This window comes from Pavona decussata, unplaced genomic scaffold (genome assembly GCF_977016875.1).
Source record: "Pavona decussata unplaced genomic scaffold, jaPavDecu1.1 SCAFFOLD_381, whole genome shotgun sequence".
NCBI lineage: Eukaryota > Metazoa > Cnidaria > Anthozoa > Scleractinia > Agariciidae > Pavona > Pavona decussata.
In genome coordinates, this window is record NW_028145755.1 from 949,810 (window position 1) to 966,023 (window position 16,214).

The 16,214-nt window shown below is 39.9% G+C and overlaps 2 long non-coding RNA genes across 3 annotated transcripts; both read left to right on the forward strand.

Moving 5' to 3' along the window:
- The first annotated feature begins 2,156 nt into the window (after positions 1-2,156).
- LOC146451974 (uncharacterized) lies at positions 2,157-3,372 on the forward strand. Of its 2 annotated transcripts, none has more exons than XR_014859836.1 (2): positions 2,157-2,615; positions 3,273-3,372. It is a non-coding gene; the product is annotated as an uncharacterized LOC146451974 (long non-coding RNA). The 2 variants fall into 2 exon arrangements; XR_014859837.1 differs by lacking the exon at positions 2,157-2,615 and adding an exon at positions 2,865-3,005 and having other exon boundaries at positions 3,273-3,356.
- A 3,208-nt stretch (positions 3,373-6,580) lies between these two features.
- Positions 6,581-8,445, forward strand: LOC146451975 (uncharacterized). The gene is made up of 3 exons (XR_014859860.1): positions 6,581-7,440; positions 7,559-7,679; positions 7,777-8,445. It is a non-coding gene; the product is annotated as an uncharacterized LOC146451975 (long non-coding RNA).
- The last annotated feature ends 7,769 nt before the right edge of the window (positions 8,446-16,214 follow it).

A 16,214-nucleotide genomic window follows, 5' to 3' on the forward strand; every position in this document is an offset into this window, starting at 1 on the left:
TCAAAGATCAGTAGATAGTACAGTAGTTTCAGGACTATAAAGTGACAGGAATTTAGAAGGCTTTTCTTACTATGGCAGCGTGGACAATGAGACGAATACGAAAGCAAATTCGTTATAAGCGAATTCACGTATATCTGTTTCTTTGTTGATCTTGCCTCGTGGGAGGAGTCTTCTCTGCAAATGAGAAAGGCCTGCATTGCACCTTGCGGGTGAGAGAGCTTAGATCGTCTACAAATCGTAGGCGTATGTAGTCTTCACAACCTATGGAGATTGCTTCGGTACGAAACATCCCTCAAAGACTTCACTGGTCCTACACTGGTACTACACTGGCACTGTATTGGCACTGCTTTGGTGCCGGCCGGTCGAAGAAAGAAGACCAAAGATCATCTCGCGCCAGGGGTAAGCTTAGGTAGCTAAGGCAGTCAGTGAAAGTAGACGAGGTAGTTGCCAAAACGGCGATGGAAGGAGACGACGTGCCAAAGATCTGGACCCAAAGAAGGTAATGTGAAATCTTTTGCACTATGAACGTATTTGACTACCACGCGCTACATTAAATTTCCCTTTGGCCTGACAATGACTGTATCGCTCGAAATGAAAAAGACGTACTCGCATCCATCCTGAAGTGATTATAGTAGCTGTAGTCAAAGTACGTTGTTGTGCAAATGGTTTGTTTCTTGCATTAAGAAAAAGAGTGTAGACATTGAAGACAGCATATAGCAGTACTAATTACAGCTTAATCACAGCTGTTTTAACTTGCGTTGCAGGACAAGCTTCAAGATTGGCGCGCGAGAATCTGCGATTAAAGCTAGATTAGGGGGAAAGGGAAAGATTGTCATAGCATTGGCGTTAATTAGGGGTTTTAACAGGATTACAATCGTGCGCTTAGCGCTTCACTGAAGCTAACTCCAAGCAACGCATGTCAAATCTGCTGTATTGTATGTCATATCAAATAGTGCGTTTTTCGATGGCGTAATTTGGATACGACCACTGCAATTTCAACTTTGACCCGAAAATTACTTCAATGAATCGTCAGATTTTAGGACTGTTTTCTTTCGTATTTGCGCAGCATAAGAGGGATAAGGCCTTAGACAACTTCAAAAACTTATAATCTAAAAAAAGAGCAAGGCTGATTTCACGGTCAGGGAAGTATATTTTCCAATATTTCGAAAGTCACGGCCTTTCTTCTTCAGGGTATGTTTGAGACTGACCCTGTGGCAAGATGCGTTACAAAAACTTAGCCGCCTGAATTGGACCCCGGTCGTTGTATTCGAATGACGTTGTCGTGAAACGTGCTATTGGCCGGCCGGCATCCGTCCCAGGTAAGACTTGTCGTCCACTCAAGCCTAATATCCCCAACCTTCGCTCCAGCTACGACAGGAGATTGCACAGCCTGGCATGAGGTACGTGGGTTAACCACGTGATACAGCCACGAAGCTGTATCACCCTGGAAGATAACACCAGTTTCCAATCACTGCTGAAAAAAATCGTCCGTGTTACTAAATAGTACTCCCGAAACGCATCGTCGTAGAAAGCATTGGTTGGAAACGATGTTATCTTCTATAAAAAGTTCGGTCCGGATTTCGATTTGAACTTTCGCTCTCATTCGGCCTTCGAAAATCATTTTTTCGGCTTTTCGTTACGATTCCGGTCGATTTGGCTTTCGGCCTCGCGCACAGCTCCTCTGTTGCACGCTCAAGCTTGGTATCAACTGTCTTTATGGATCTTAGGGAGGCCATGTGCGCGGGCAGCTTTGGCGGTGCGTAGCAACACAAAGATAATTGACAGTGACGACAATTGGAACCTCCTTCTATACAAAGAAGCCTATCACATAAAACGTTCATCGCCATCCTTGAACAATGGCTTGAAGGCCAGCAGAGAACTCTGCTTATTCTCATGACAGTTTTTCTCTTTTTGTTTTGTACTTATTTCATTCTCACGTGCTTATTGATGCTAATTTACCACCCTTTTAGTATTTAAACTTTAGCTACCGCAGTGTCACCTAGTCTGACGATGATATAGAATTATATCGAAATATTACTGAAACAAACCACCGTTTCCTTGCATTTATTGCCTAAAAATTAGTCTAAATGCACTTATTCGGTTTAACTTTCGTTCTATTTCTCCTGAAATTATCAACCGGTAATGGTATCATGTTTGGCTTTTTTGTGACTTTTAACCATAGGTTAGATTTCATTTGTATTGCTGATTTGTTTCTGATTATTTGGGTGGAGTACCTCTAAACTAACTTGCTTCATGTAACCTGAGTACAATTCCACTATACTGATCAACCTATTTACATTTTTTACATATACATGCCAATGAAACTCTAGGGAGCTTTCCTGTAGTACAGTTTCAGTGTTTTGACACTGCGCTGATAGCTCTTGGGGTAATTCTATTTATAACTTAAGTTCACACCCTGATGATCCGGTTATTGGCCGTTGTTAAGAGCAGCAAGAATAGGAAAACACAAGAGAGGACCAGAAAACACAATTTTTTACTTTCATGAACGTTTCAGGTTGTGAACTAGATGTTGTTCCCGACTTTGAGAAGCACAGTTCCTGTCCTGTTGGTGGCTCTGCCATCTCTGGTTGTCGCCCTCAGTATTTCACGCTCAGGTTAGTAAGTTTTATTATGCTTTCGTAAGATATGCAAGCCGCAAACCTTTCCACCAAAGTGTGACAATGGGTGCCAGTGAATTTTAAAGAAACCACTGACATTAATTTCGTGATAATCTTGTATCTCATAAAAGGGGAGTGAAAATACTGCAAATTTAAATTGTAAATTTAAAAATATGCAGCTTTAACTATGGAAAGGCAACAAAAATGTTTGTTAGAAATGGGGATATGGCGGCGGTTGCATGAGCTGATCTCTAAGAACATTAGCTGATTTGTTTCTGTTCACTTTATTGTAAAAGAACCTTTCATTGCCTGCTGTATCTGTGTCTTCACAATACAAACCATTATAGCATCCACAACATATAAAAGCATGTGTCAGTTCCAGGTCAGGTACGTTTGCGACGCCAAATTTCACATTTTGATTGAGAGGTATTTATGAATACTATAACCAATCATTGTTCTTTTAACCACCAATGATAGCTGTATTGCTAACCACGGGATTGCAAACGTTTCTTGTACAAGTTGTTAAACAATTTTCTTTTGTAGTTACTGTGTTAGTCGTTGTTCTCTTTTTATTCAGAAATAGGAGAATAAGGCTAGCAGCCTGGATCTCATAACACCTTCGCTGATTTCCTTACTTGTTTTACTTCCTTACAGAGGTGGCCAACACCACAAACTGTGTTTTCGTTATGATCCAATCCATACCATCACTGCAAGTATTGAGAACTGAAGTGCAGGACCTGTATTTTGCGTGTGTGTTCAAAGAGGTAAGCAGTTACATTTCTATGAATATTCAACATCCAATTTCTCCTTACAATTAATTGATAGATTGTCAGACCAGTGTCAGGAAACAAAAAGACATTATTGACCAACAGGCTTACAGAATGCATGATTACAAGAAAGAAGCATATACAATTGCTTAAGAAAACCTTTTGTTGTAGGGAGAGGAGGGAATCCACCCACATTAATAGACAGAAATAACTTGCTACAGGAAGAGAAGCCACGGACAGGAAGGTTTTGGAGTCAGTATAGGCTGCAAACGTAATTTTAATTGCTAAAGTGAAAGTGAACCAGCCAACCGCCCAATGCTATGAAAATGAAATAGATAATAAGTACACAATGAAAATTCTCGTAAAAAATTTCCGAGCCCTCAGCAGGAATTGAAAACACGACCTTCCAGTTACCAGTTTGGATGCTCTAACCACTGAGCTATGGGTGACCTGCTCACCACATGAGTCACCCAATTAGTCAGTGGTTAGAGCATCCAAATTATTAACTAGAAGGTCGTGGGTTTGATTCCTGCTGGGGGTTCGGAAATTTTTTCCAAGAATTTTTATCGTGTGCTTGTTTTTATCCGTTTCATGTTCAAAGTGAAAGTGTTGTGGTACGGTGGCCCACAAGTGCACTCTAAATTCCAAATGACACTCCCAATTCTAAACCTCACTCCCAATTCTTTAATTCCACTCCGAATTCTAAAAACTCACTCCAAATTCTAAAAACTCACTCCGAATTCTAAAAACTCACTCCGAATTCTTAAAACGCACTCTGAATTCTTAAACCGCACTCCGAATTCTAAAAAATTAACTCCGAATTATTAAACCTCACTCCAAATTCTAAAAACTCACTCCGAATTCTTAAAACTCACTCCGAATTCTTAAACCTCACTCCGAATTCTAAAAACTCACTCCGAATTCTTCAACCTCACTCTGAATTCTAAAAACTCACTCCGAATTCTGTTGAGCTACAATCGCCAGGGACTAGGTTTTCGAAAATGTATCACGGGATATTAGCTACATTTTCAAGATGGCGGCGGCAAACTTGACACCATCACTAAAATGTGAAGTGTGCACAGCAACAGTGACGCTTTACATGAAATTTTGTGCCACCTGTGGTGCTGAACTTGATGAAGAAACACGAGAATACGAGGTTATTCTGTGCTTTTTGCTGAAATACCACGGAATAGAAATGAGCCTGCGAACGCTCAAGGATAGATTCAAGTCACCTGGCCTTCAACGACGGAAACTATTGGATTCAAATGACCAGGATGTAAGAGCTAGAATACAGGAGGAGTTACATGGGCCTGGCTGTCTATCGGGTTACAGGAGCATGTGGCATACTTTGCGCCGTGAGGGTTATCAGGTGTCGAGGCAAGCAGTGGCGACATGTTTACAAGAAATGGACCCTGAGGGGTGCGAAAGAAGACGAAGGCGGAAGCTCAAGAGAAGAGTTTACACTAATCCAGGACCGAACTACTGTTGGCATATTGATGGGTATGATAAATTGAAACCTGACGGGTTCCCAGTCCATGGCTGTATTAACGGTTACGGATTACTGTTTGTTCTATCTAATCTTAATCATATTACCTTTCGGCTGCAACCGCCAATACAGCCATGGACTGAGAACTCGTCAGGTTTCAATTTATCATACCCATCATGCCAACAGTATACCACAATATGCCACATGCTCCTGTAGCCCGATAAACAGCCAGGCCCATGTAACTCCTCCTGTATTCTAACTCTGACATCCTGGTCATTTGAATCCAATATTTTCCGTCGTCGAAGGCTAAGTGACTTGAATCTATCCTTGAGCGTTCGCAGGCTCATTTCTATTCCGTGGTATTTCAGCAAAAAGCACAGAATAACCTCGTAATCGCCGAGTGAGTTTTTAGAATTCGGAGTGAGGTTTAAGAATTCGGAGTGAGTTTTCAGAATTTGGAGTGAGGTTTAAGAATTCGGAGTGAGTTTTTAGAATTCGGAGTGAGTTTTTAGAATTCGGAGTGAGGTTTAAGAATTCGGAGTGAGTTTTTAGAATTCGGAGTGAGGTTTAAGAATTCGGAGTGAGTTTTAAGAATTCGGAGTGAGTTTTTAGAATTCGGAGTGAGATTTTAGAATTCAGAGTGAGTTTTTAGAATTCGGAGTGGGTTTTAAGAATTCGGAGTGAGTTTTTAGAATTCGGAGAGGACTTAAAGAATTGGGAGTGAGGTTTAGAATTGGGAGTGTCATTTGGAATTCGGAGTGCACTTGTGGGCCACCGTATTGTGGTAATTCAGACATCGCAAATTAACTTAACTTTTCTTGTTTTGGGTTTGTTCTTTTAGATAGCTCAGTCAAGAACATGGCTCGAAAGTGTACAAGGGACAAGCAGCGGAGTCAAGTTGTAAGATTATTGTGGATCAACCTTGTGGTTCATAGCAAGCGAGAGGAGAGGATCAAGCTGTCGGAATAAATATGCTAACTAGTTAAGATGAGATTACGCTGCAAAACAGTTGTTAGTTTCATCTGTATGAAATGCACTGCAGGCGAATGGTTTGGAGTGAACTACGAGGCTTGCGCGCAACAATGCACGCTTTCAGGGCTTTGTGCCCCGCACTTGCACTTTCGGTGTTTTCCTTATCCTTTTGAGAATTTGAAGAGGAAGAAAAGAACGGCTGTTTTGCAGCTTAAGATAAACTAATCTATAGTAACTTAAGGGTTCTGTGAGTGACTATCTCTTTCTAGAACGTTCCAGAATTGATCACCTCATTTCTCGGAGAGCCCCAGTAGGAAAACATTTTGCTTAGAGTTTCTCTTTTTCGTGCACAAATCAGCCTGAACAACTAAAGGACTCAAAACGATTGATGTGAAAAAAGCATATTGGCCTACTACTCAAGGAACTGCCAATGAGGTCTTTTCCAAAGCAATCATGCCAAATTCCTGTTACCCTTTTCCCCACCTCCCCCTCCCAACACCCCCACCACCACCACCACTACAACCAGGAACATTTTAGAAACAATACCCCCTACCCCCTTCCCACTAATGTGGTTATGAACAATAGTATGAACATGAGGTCATTATTTCATGACATCCTTGTTTCAGGGTTCATGAGGTCATACATCGTTACTAGTTCCACCATCCCACAAGGCAGAGGGATGACTAGCCTGCGAGTGAGCGAGCGAGCGCAGACAAATTTTTGTTCTATTAAGGATACTTCCTGGGTTCGCGGGTGTCCTTTGGAAAAAAAAATCGTACGCGCGCAAGTTTTAATAAACCTCTAACAAACTATATATCATTATAAAGCTTAATAAATGTAGTTTCCTATAAAAAATATAATTGAGCGATCTTTTCCTTTTTTAAGTGCCAGGAGCCAGTAGAACCTCGAATCGAACGATGGTCGTTCCATTGAATTAATCGGTTATCGAACGCCGCGCGAAGAACAAAATCGCTGCACAGTGTTATTCGCAAGGCATCAATCAACGAAAAGGTGTCAGGCTTTTTCGAAATTCTGATTGGTTATTTAGATATCCACGTCTAAAGTTTGAGTAGCAAAAAATATTTGAGTCGTGTTGCGTAAACAGTCGCCACGGGAAAAATATTTTGAAAATCAAAATTCCCTGACACCTTTTTGTTTGTCATTATTCCTCGAATCTTCTGGCCAAATTTCACGACAATCCATCAAAACTACATACCCTATTAATTCGTTCAAAGTCGACATAGTCTGCCAAAATTCAAGTGCGAATTTTCGCTCGATAAAGGTTTGCAAGAAAAACAAGCCTCCACAGGAGATTATGACACCTCATTAGGTGGCGAGCCAATCGAGCAACAGGACCCCATGGCGTCAACAACAATAGCACAGAATTTCGCGGAAAAAGTATCGCGTTGCAGACACGTTTTAGACTCCGCTGTTGTTATCGAGCGAGATGGGGAAAGTGGCGAAAGGAAAACGTAAAAACGACCGGTAAAACGGGGAAAAACCAAGGCTAACGAAACCAGAAGCGCGTCAGCGGAGAGTTTGCCAGACTGTGCACTCCTCGGAGGAGTGCAATGATAACAGAGATGAAATCTATTGGGTAGGTTGTTCGTTTTGATTGCGTGTAATGTAATTTACGCTTCAAGGTAAAGCGATTATTCATTTCGTATCAAAGGAAATGTATAATGAAAGAAAATCGCATTTTTACTGTTATTTAGGTACGATGGTGATTTCTTCGTAAGAAATATTCAAGATAGCGTGGAGCGGAGCAAAAAGCGAGAGAAAGGGCCACACAGAACGCGCTATCTCCATTATTACACGTGGGCTGATACGCTTCTGGTGAGTTCTATTTCATCGGTCTAATTCTTGCTGATTTTATTCCAATGTTTCATTACAAACGCGCAGTAAAACGTTATTTGGTTTTATCTCGCTGCAGAAGAAAGAAATCGGCCCAGAGGATGCAGAATATGATATTTGATATTTTCACAGGACACTTGCAAAGTTGCCCTGCAGGACTTTTGCACGGCAATCGACCTCTGTGTACTTGATCCAATAACAGTGGATTAATTTGAAGGCCGCTGGTCCAGTTCTTCGTGATCACCTTCGACAGAACCTTCAGCGTCGACTAGAGTTTCGTGGTCGAACCAAGAGCCTTTGTTGCTCGCTGCAAGATCACGTTTTCGATCTTCGCTGAAACCTATCTTTCCCGTTTTCTTAGGCCCTGGCTTCTTCCGGGATTTTATCCACAGGCTCTTTTCGTTTTTTGATGACTTTTCCATGTGGGAAGCGCCGGCAAAGAATATAAAATTCGAAGTGATAAATTTTCTGCGGCGAGATGTAAACAAAATATGTTTATTTCTGAAATAAGAGCTCCCGGATGAAGCGTTTGCCGGGAAAATTCCTCTGGGGCGTCTCGCACTAAGAAGATTATGACACCTTTTTTATTTATTTACTTTTAGATGGAAATACGTTTTCCTAAATATTTCGCGCGCTTTTTAATATTTTTCAATTTTTTTTTCAGTAAATGTTAGATAAAATCCCCAAATTCTATTTGATCGAAAAAAATGTTTTTTCCCTTTTTCACCCTATCGAACCCAGGAAGTACCCTTAAACAAATTGAGAGGGTGGAGCTAGTATAATCTCACAATTATTGAGAGAGCTGAGTGTAAAATGTCCTAGCTATGAACTGGTCATGAATCTAATGTATTAAGAATAGATGGGAACGTTTTGCACTCACAACCTTTCAATTAACTTTCTTCAAGTTAGACTCCCGTTGATTCATAACGTGTTGACACCTCAGAATTAAATTGAGCAAGCGAGCCATCCCTTTGATCTTTCATGATTCATGCTGCTTTGTGGCTTTTTACCATTTGAAATAAACCTGTGTACTCCTTATGCCTTTTGACATCTCCTTGAGTTAAAAAAAAAAAAACCATTTCCATGATTGGTTGCAAATTACTTCCATTAGTAATTGTATCAGTATCAAGAGTTGTTTGGGTTTATTGTGCAAGAATGATAATTCTTTTAAATGATGTTTCAAAGACTTGTAGTCTGTTTGTATTACACAGCTGGGGTCTTCTGGAAAGAGTGTGGTCACTCGCAGAGGTACACAAAATAATTAGGTATTTTCTCAAACCCTTTTTTGCCCACATGTCGAGCTTAAAATCAAAATTCAAGAAAAAAATTAAGTCTAAATGAAGACTAAATCAAAATCATTCAAGAACAAACAGAATGGTCATGCAATGGCATTTCATCTGTGTACCAAAAAGTGGAGCCACAAAAGATTTGATATTTTACTGTGGGAGTATCAGGGTTAAATGACATAAAAGGGATATCATTTTCAGCTACGATTAAATTTATCGAATTGGCAAATTTTGTGTGTAGAAAGCAACCTAATGTAGTGACGGATTTCGGATGAATTATTGGCAAACAAAATGCAGCATATTTCAGCCCCAGCATAGAAAGAGGTCAAGTTCTAACAATTAAGACGTTTTTGTAGTATGCTCACCTCAGAATACAGGTTTTTCAAAAGAATTAGTAAGCAAATTGTTCTTCTGTTGGTTCGCTGCCTTTAGTTTTCTCCTGGTAATTTTCTTATTACCCACTACATGTATTTGATTATAAATTATTACAAAAACAATAACTCTCCTGTTATTATTATTATTATTATTATTAATTTTTTTTTTTTTTTTTTGGGAACAGACAGCATTTAGATTTTCAACACCAGCCCTTGTAAAAAAATAAATAAATAATGGTATAATGGTATTTTTTAGCGTTGCTTCAATAATACTAATAATAGGCTTGACATTTGTTTCTAGTTCTTATGCATAACAGAAACGATAAATAAAATCCTGGGTGATCAATGTAACAATGCCCCTTGGATGACATAGAACCTGTATCAGTACTGTAAACGAAGTTGCAGATGCAGAGTGGCCCTCGAATCGTACAAATAAAAAGTATGAGACCAAATTTTTATGTCACTGCTCTGTCGCATCGAGTGTAATTCAATTCCTGCAAAAACTGGAAATTGATCGATGGTGGTAAATTAACCAATAACAACAGAGTCAACAGAAACAACAAAGTAATATCACTTGACTTCAAATAGTGACAGGCCCAGAGTCGAACAGACTACCGGTTCGATTGGTATCTGTGAACTGAATTACATTTGATGCGACTGACATGTGATGCATAATTTATACCTAATTATATTGAGTAGAAATTAATTTGGCAAATGATTTTACCAGATTGCCTTAAAAGCGCTTCAGTCTCACTGCTTTCTTTGAGAGTGCCATACCATGAAGTTTCTTGGTGTTTGATCTTATTAGAGCTGTTCAACTATACTTTCAGTTATCAGTGTGTTTTTTCTTGATATATAGTTGCAATTTAGTACCTTGTATTGAATTATTTCTCACTGACTGACAACAAACGTATTATGTTTTTACACATGGGTTAGCTTTTTCCAAAGCAAAAGCAGAATCATTGATAAATTATTTCTCTTTCTTCTTTTTAAAATTTAACATCAAGTAATATTTTTTCAAGCATGAGGCGAGAAATAACTCAGATTGGTTGCACTTGGAACACCTGAAATCTACCTGATGCTAACAAGCTTATAACCGCACTAATGAAGCAATAACCTACTAATACAGGAAGATTTCTTGGTGTTCCACGTAACTAAGAATACTTCAGAAAGTAAAAAATCCATTATTGCTAGAAACAGCTTATTTATCCTGTAGAATTGCTTGAGAGGCTTGGGCAGACTACTGGTGCCTTAACAACTTTAGGACTAAAGATCATTACATTTTTCTTCGTAACTTAACTGTGTCCCATGTTAATTACTGTTATACAATAAAGCTGGCAGAATTTCAAGTCGTGTGTTCTATTTTGTTTCCTCCTAATGCTCTGATTTTAGATAATAGATAATGTTATTTACGTGGGTCACATCCGGAGCATCCAACAAAAAAATTAAAGAAAAGGAGTTGAAATGTTGTTTAGTACATTTCCACATCATTCTATGGCCTTTTAAAGTAAGCTAACTTAGTTTAAGTGCAAATAACGCACTGACAAAGAATTTATCTCTCACCCTGACTTCATCTTTTGTGGGCTATTTCTTTATCCCTGGAACCTTGGGAGGCCTGAAAAGTGATTCCATTGGAAGCTTTTATAAGGATTTTTCACTTGTTTATATCCCTAGGGATCACTGGTCCCATGGGAGGCCTTAAAAGTGTCTCAGGGGACGTTTTCGGACACACTGATTCGATTGAAAGCTTTTAAAAGAATATTTCTATTTCGTCCAAAAATCGACCTTTTTCCAAGGGGAAAGTCCATGAGTTTTGGCCAAAAAAGAAGTGGGCATTTTTCACTTGTTTATGTCCCTAGGGATATCGGCGTGTCGTAAAACTCCCTTGGGAATTATTTTTAAGTGCAAATAACGCCCTTACAAAGAATTTTCATTTTAACTCTCACCCTCACTTCATCTTTTGTGCGCTATGGATCACCACCACCGGCGCTAACTCGCTGAAAACGCTTCAAAAAGGCCTCAAACGCAGGGAAACAACAAAGAGTACAACACGGATACAAGGTAAGGCAGTTTTATTCACAGAACATTAAATTTTAGGTATTTAAATCAAACCCGTAAATTTCCCATACAAGTAGTATATGTTCATTGGAATTATCCCCGTTAGTGTCGAGGTAAGGTCGAGGTGTCGAGGTAAATCATTAATATTCCTAAGCGTCGAGTCCATGACGTCATCTATTGTTATAACCTAGGGAAAAAATGCGTTCCTGCATACTAATGAAGTGTCGAGGTTTACTAATGAGCGTCACTCTTGCACAAAGGAAACAATAGATATGCCCAGGCTTGCCCGCTCTATACCCACCCTGATTGGATCTTAAGATTTGTATGGCCAGTTTGAATAAAAAGCGGTTAGATTTCGAAAGCGCTATCGTTCTTGCAATCGCTTTTGCTGGGAAAACTTTGTTCGATTTTTAAAACGTTAGTACCGTTGAAAATGGCTTTTTTCACAAACTTTGTTGATCTTCAAGCTGCCTTGAGCGCTTGTTTAACTGTCCGCGACTGGGAGGTGTTGTTTGAAGCCCCGTTTGCTGGGAAAATTTCAGGTTATTCGTGACGATTATCGATCATTACCGTTAAAAAACAAAACACACACACATATATACACAAAGTGGCGCTGAAAACTCTATATTTCAAGTTTGTTTGACTATTACAAGACCGTTTTCTCCTATCTATCTCGAGGAAATAAAAAACTATTAAAGTCACGCACCGTTAGTCAGTTAATTATGCGGATCCACGAGCCTTAAGTTGCATACAAATTAGTTCAGTTCTGCTGGAAAAACCCAAGGGAGTATCTTGACGCATTAGTATATAATCAATTTTATATAACTTAACAAGGATCAATTAAAACACGCGACTTATAATTGCTAGCAATAGAACCAGACAAGAGATACCGTTTAAAAAACTTTATTAAAAAACAATAAAGGGTTAAATACACAGCGATTCCTGCCTGCTTAAATTAATTAATCTTCATCTTCTTCACCCATGGAGTACTTGTAAGGATTAAATTTCTTTTGCCGACGTTTCCTCAGCCGTTTGCCATGAGCTTCATGATCATCCAAATAATTTACAAATTGAATCCGACGCCTTTTTCGCTTCGGGGCTTGTTGTGATGGGGTTTCTACTGTGGGAGGAGGGGTCAGGAAAGCAGGGTTTGAGGGTGGTGCAGGCGTGAGGCTTTCTTTGTATGGTTTTTGAGAGATAGCCGCTTGTGTTAATTCAGGTGTTACGTTAAAAGGGTTGAGGGGAGTGGGGAATGCTGACGTGGCTGTCGAAGAATCTAATGCCCTTGATGTTAAGTCTGGAACAGCGCTGATTATTTCTTCCGGTCGTGTTCTTGAATTTAATTGTTCTTTAAAAGCCAGGTATCTGTTTTGCAACTGAAAGTATCGTTTAGCTTTTTCATCTTCCCGGAGATCGTTTCGAGAAAGCATGCCATCCATACTGCCCTTTATTTCTTCCATAGCTGGAAGTACCGGGGATGTCGCTATGTTTTGCTGCTTCAGATATTTTAAAAGCTCTTGAGGAATGTTTTCTTGAAATATTGCTTGTTTAAAGCCTTCTTCGCTGGGGAGGACGTTTGTTCGCAATCTACAGTTGTCTTGGGTAGTGGTTTTCAGATCAATCAACAGATAACCAAAAGGTCTTTTCACAGCCTCTTCGTACTGATTTAAAAAGAAATCCGTTTGGCCGGGATACATTTGCTTCGCCAGAGTCAAGATTTGCAATTTGTCTCGTGGATTCTTAAATAACACCAAATAATGACTGTTAAGGCTTATGCTGCGGCTACCTTTTCCCTGATGGAATAGATTCTGCACGATATAAATCACACTGAGATTACGATGATGAGAACCACGAGTAAAGAGGTTCACAATTCGCTTGTCTTTACTGGCGTCAATCATCTGATCATCAAACACGATCAAATTCCGTGTGTTTACATTAAAATAGGAATCCTGCTCCAAAGCCTTAGGAATGCCCTTGACGAATTCAATATGTGGCATGGCGACTAGCATTTCTGTGTACGCAGGCTGCCATTGTGAATAACACCAAACGATCCTCTCCGGGGGAGGGTGAATTGTCTCTGAAGCTTGTTGCAATAGAGATCGAACCCAGGCCGTTTTTCCAGACCCCGTCATCCCGGCAATCATGGAAGTAAAAGGATGCTGGAAGCGAAACCGCTGACATTTTTCTGCAGAAAACGGCATAGCTCTGAATGGTGTGAAACTCGGCGACTCATTGTGCTTATTAAACATATGTCTTTGCATGTTATCTTTTCTACTAAAGGATTTTTCGCAGAAAGAACAGAACCAACTCATGTCAACTCAGTGAAGACTTAACGTGAACTGAAAAAGACATCGAATGTGTCACATTTATATAGAATTAACCCCTATTTTTTTCCCTCCTCCTCTCCCTCCTCCTCCTCAATTCTGTTGTTTTCCCTCCTCCCCTCCTCCTCCTCCTCCTCCTCCTCAATTCTATTGTTTTTCCTCCTCCTTATTTCTAGTGTTTTCCTTCTCCTCCTCCTCCTCAATTCTATTGTTTTCCTCCTCCTCTCCCTCCTCCTCCTCCTCCTCTTCCTCCTCCTCCTCCTCCTTCTCCTCCTCCTCCTCCTCAATTCTATTGTTTTTCCTCCTCCTTATTTCTAGTGTTTTCCTTCTCCTCAAGTCTATTGCTTCCCCCACACCCTACACAATAAAAGGGGGAACTTACTTTCTTAAACTCATTCCATGATCATGTCTCGCGTTGTAAAGAACAACCGAGGTTTCCTTCAGCTCCTTTCTGATTGCCCTTCCAAGCAGCGTCAGTTTCTCTTGAGAACAGCTACTCCACAACAGTTGCATGCGTTATTGCAAGTTATTTATAATGTACTTACAGAAAACATACCAGTGTCTGAAGAAGTTAGGGCCATATTGCGTTCGCATAAGGATGCTCTTCTAAATCTTGCTCAGCGAAATGTTCCTTACAAGACAAAGAAACGCGTCCTTGTGCAAGAGGGCAGTGGGTTTATACAAGAATTACTGACCCCTGCAATTAGTAGCTTGTGGTATCTTATGTTATAAAAGAGACCGTGGATTCTGAAATTTGGTCATTTGTGTCTCTCTTTTAACGAGTGCTGATCAATATGAAGAGAAAGATAGATTTGGTTGAAGAAGAACACGAGAGTGAACATGAAGAAAGCGAAAGTTCTGATGATGAAAGCGAGAATGAAGAACCAAGAATAAAAGATGTATTGAACAACCTTTCCAACGCCGTTTCCAGAAAGCACGCTTCTGAACTATTGCATAGTATGGCTGCTTCTAAAAATATCTTGTTCTGGACACCTAGTGGACTGTTACTCCGAAACCAGCGCGCAATACCAGTAACAAACATCTCAGAGCTGGTCGAGTATGTGTTACTCCCTCATAACGAAGATGTCGCCAAACCCCGTGCGCTCAATACTTTCCTAGATGGACTGGCAGAGCTCGGAGTGAATAAGCGACTGGTCAAAAATAAAAAACTTCTAAGCGATTTGTTAGAAAAAGAAAAAGGATACCAGGATAAAGAGGACGAATCAGGTAATGAGGCTAATCATCGCGCAGAATGCCTATTGTTCTTGGGACATTTACTTCCAGTTCAACAAAGTTCGTAGATCTGTCATATTACGCGCAATCATGCAGAGACTATGAAAGCGCTTCAGCCATTGGTTGCGAAGAACGCACGTTGAAGCTCATTAATATGTTGTAGGTGGCATACTAAACAATGAATGCAGCAAGCTATTGTTTTCTCCTTTAACTCTTTTGTTTCGCAAAATCGCGAATATGCGCATATTTCACAGTGAACGTTCACATCCAGAAAATACATACACTTTGCTTTATTTTGCGGGAATTTTGTTCAAAAGTTAAACCACAGAAAGAAAGATGAAATTTTCCATTTATTTTAGCGCGTGCGAGATCTCGATTATGTCGTAAATAAACTCGCTGCGAGGAGAGCAAAATTGAGCGCGGAAGCCAGAACACTCGTCGCTGATTGTAATGTTTTGCTTCTCATTTCGAAAGATGTTAGCTCTTCTTTAGAGACCCAAAAGCAATTTAACCAAAATGGTGGGTAAGTAAGTTCAGTTTCTGCAATAGAAGGCTGGACCAGGGATTCTGTGAGCTCTGAAAAGAGCTCCTGGTCCAGATCGTTTACCCTTTCATCGGCCATGTTTTGACAAGTAATCATTCCGTGACTTCGCGAACGCGAGATAGAAAGTGCTTTAAGTATTCAAATTTCGCGCGTGGGCAGCTTAGCAGCTGATCATTAACAACTCATTGGCTGTATTTAATGGACGAATGCATTTTTTCAATGGACTTGTGCCACGCATTGTTTTGTTCATAGCAACTATTGTGTATACGAAAACAATGGCTTGGCTCGAGAACACCCGCGAATTTTGAACCTCGCATTTTCAGTCGTAAAAGTCTACACTTTTTTTATCTCTAAATTCGGAGAAAAAACGGTCCTTGTCTAGGTAATAGTCATGTCTTCGATAATCCGATCTATCATCAGAAGATTCTTGCCTATTTTTTGAGAAAATGAACTTTTCAATATAACAAGGGTCCTTTCCCATACTAACAGAACCGTAAAAAGCACTGTTTTCAAAGTGAAAAGTCTACAACTTGTTCTCTATATTTTTACTTGATTTTTGGCTAAAATGACAGAATGAACCTTCAACTACAAAAAGCCGTTCTATCATCTGAAGAAAAGTACATTTTCTTACTGCGAAATGGCGGTTTTAGCGAGCCTACTTCAGCAAATTCCTCCCTTTTCTCTCTAATTGCGGCGCT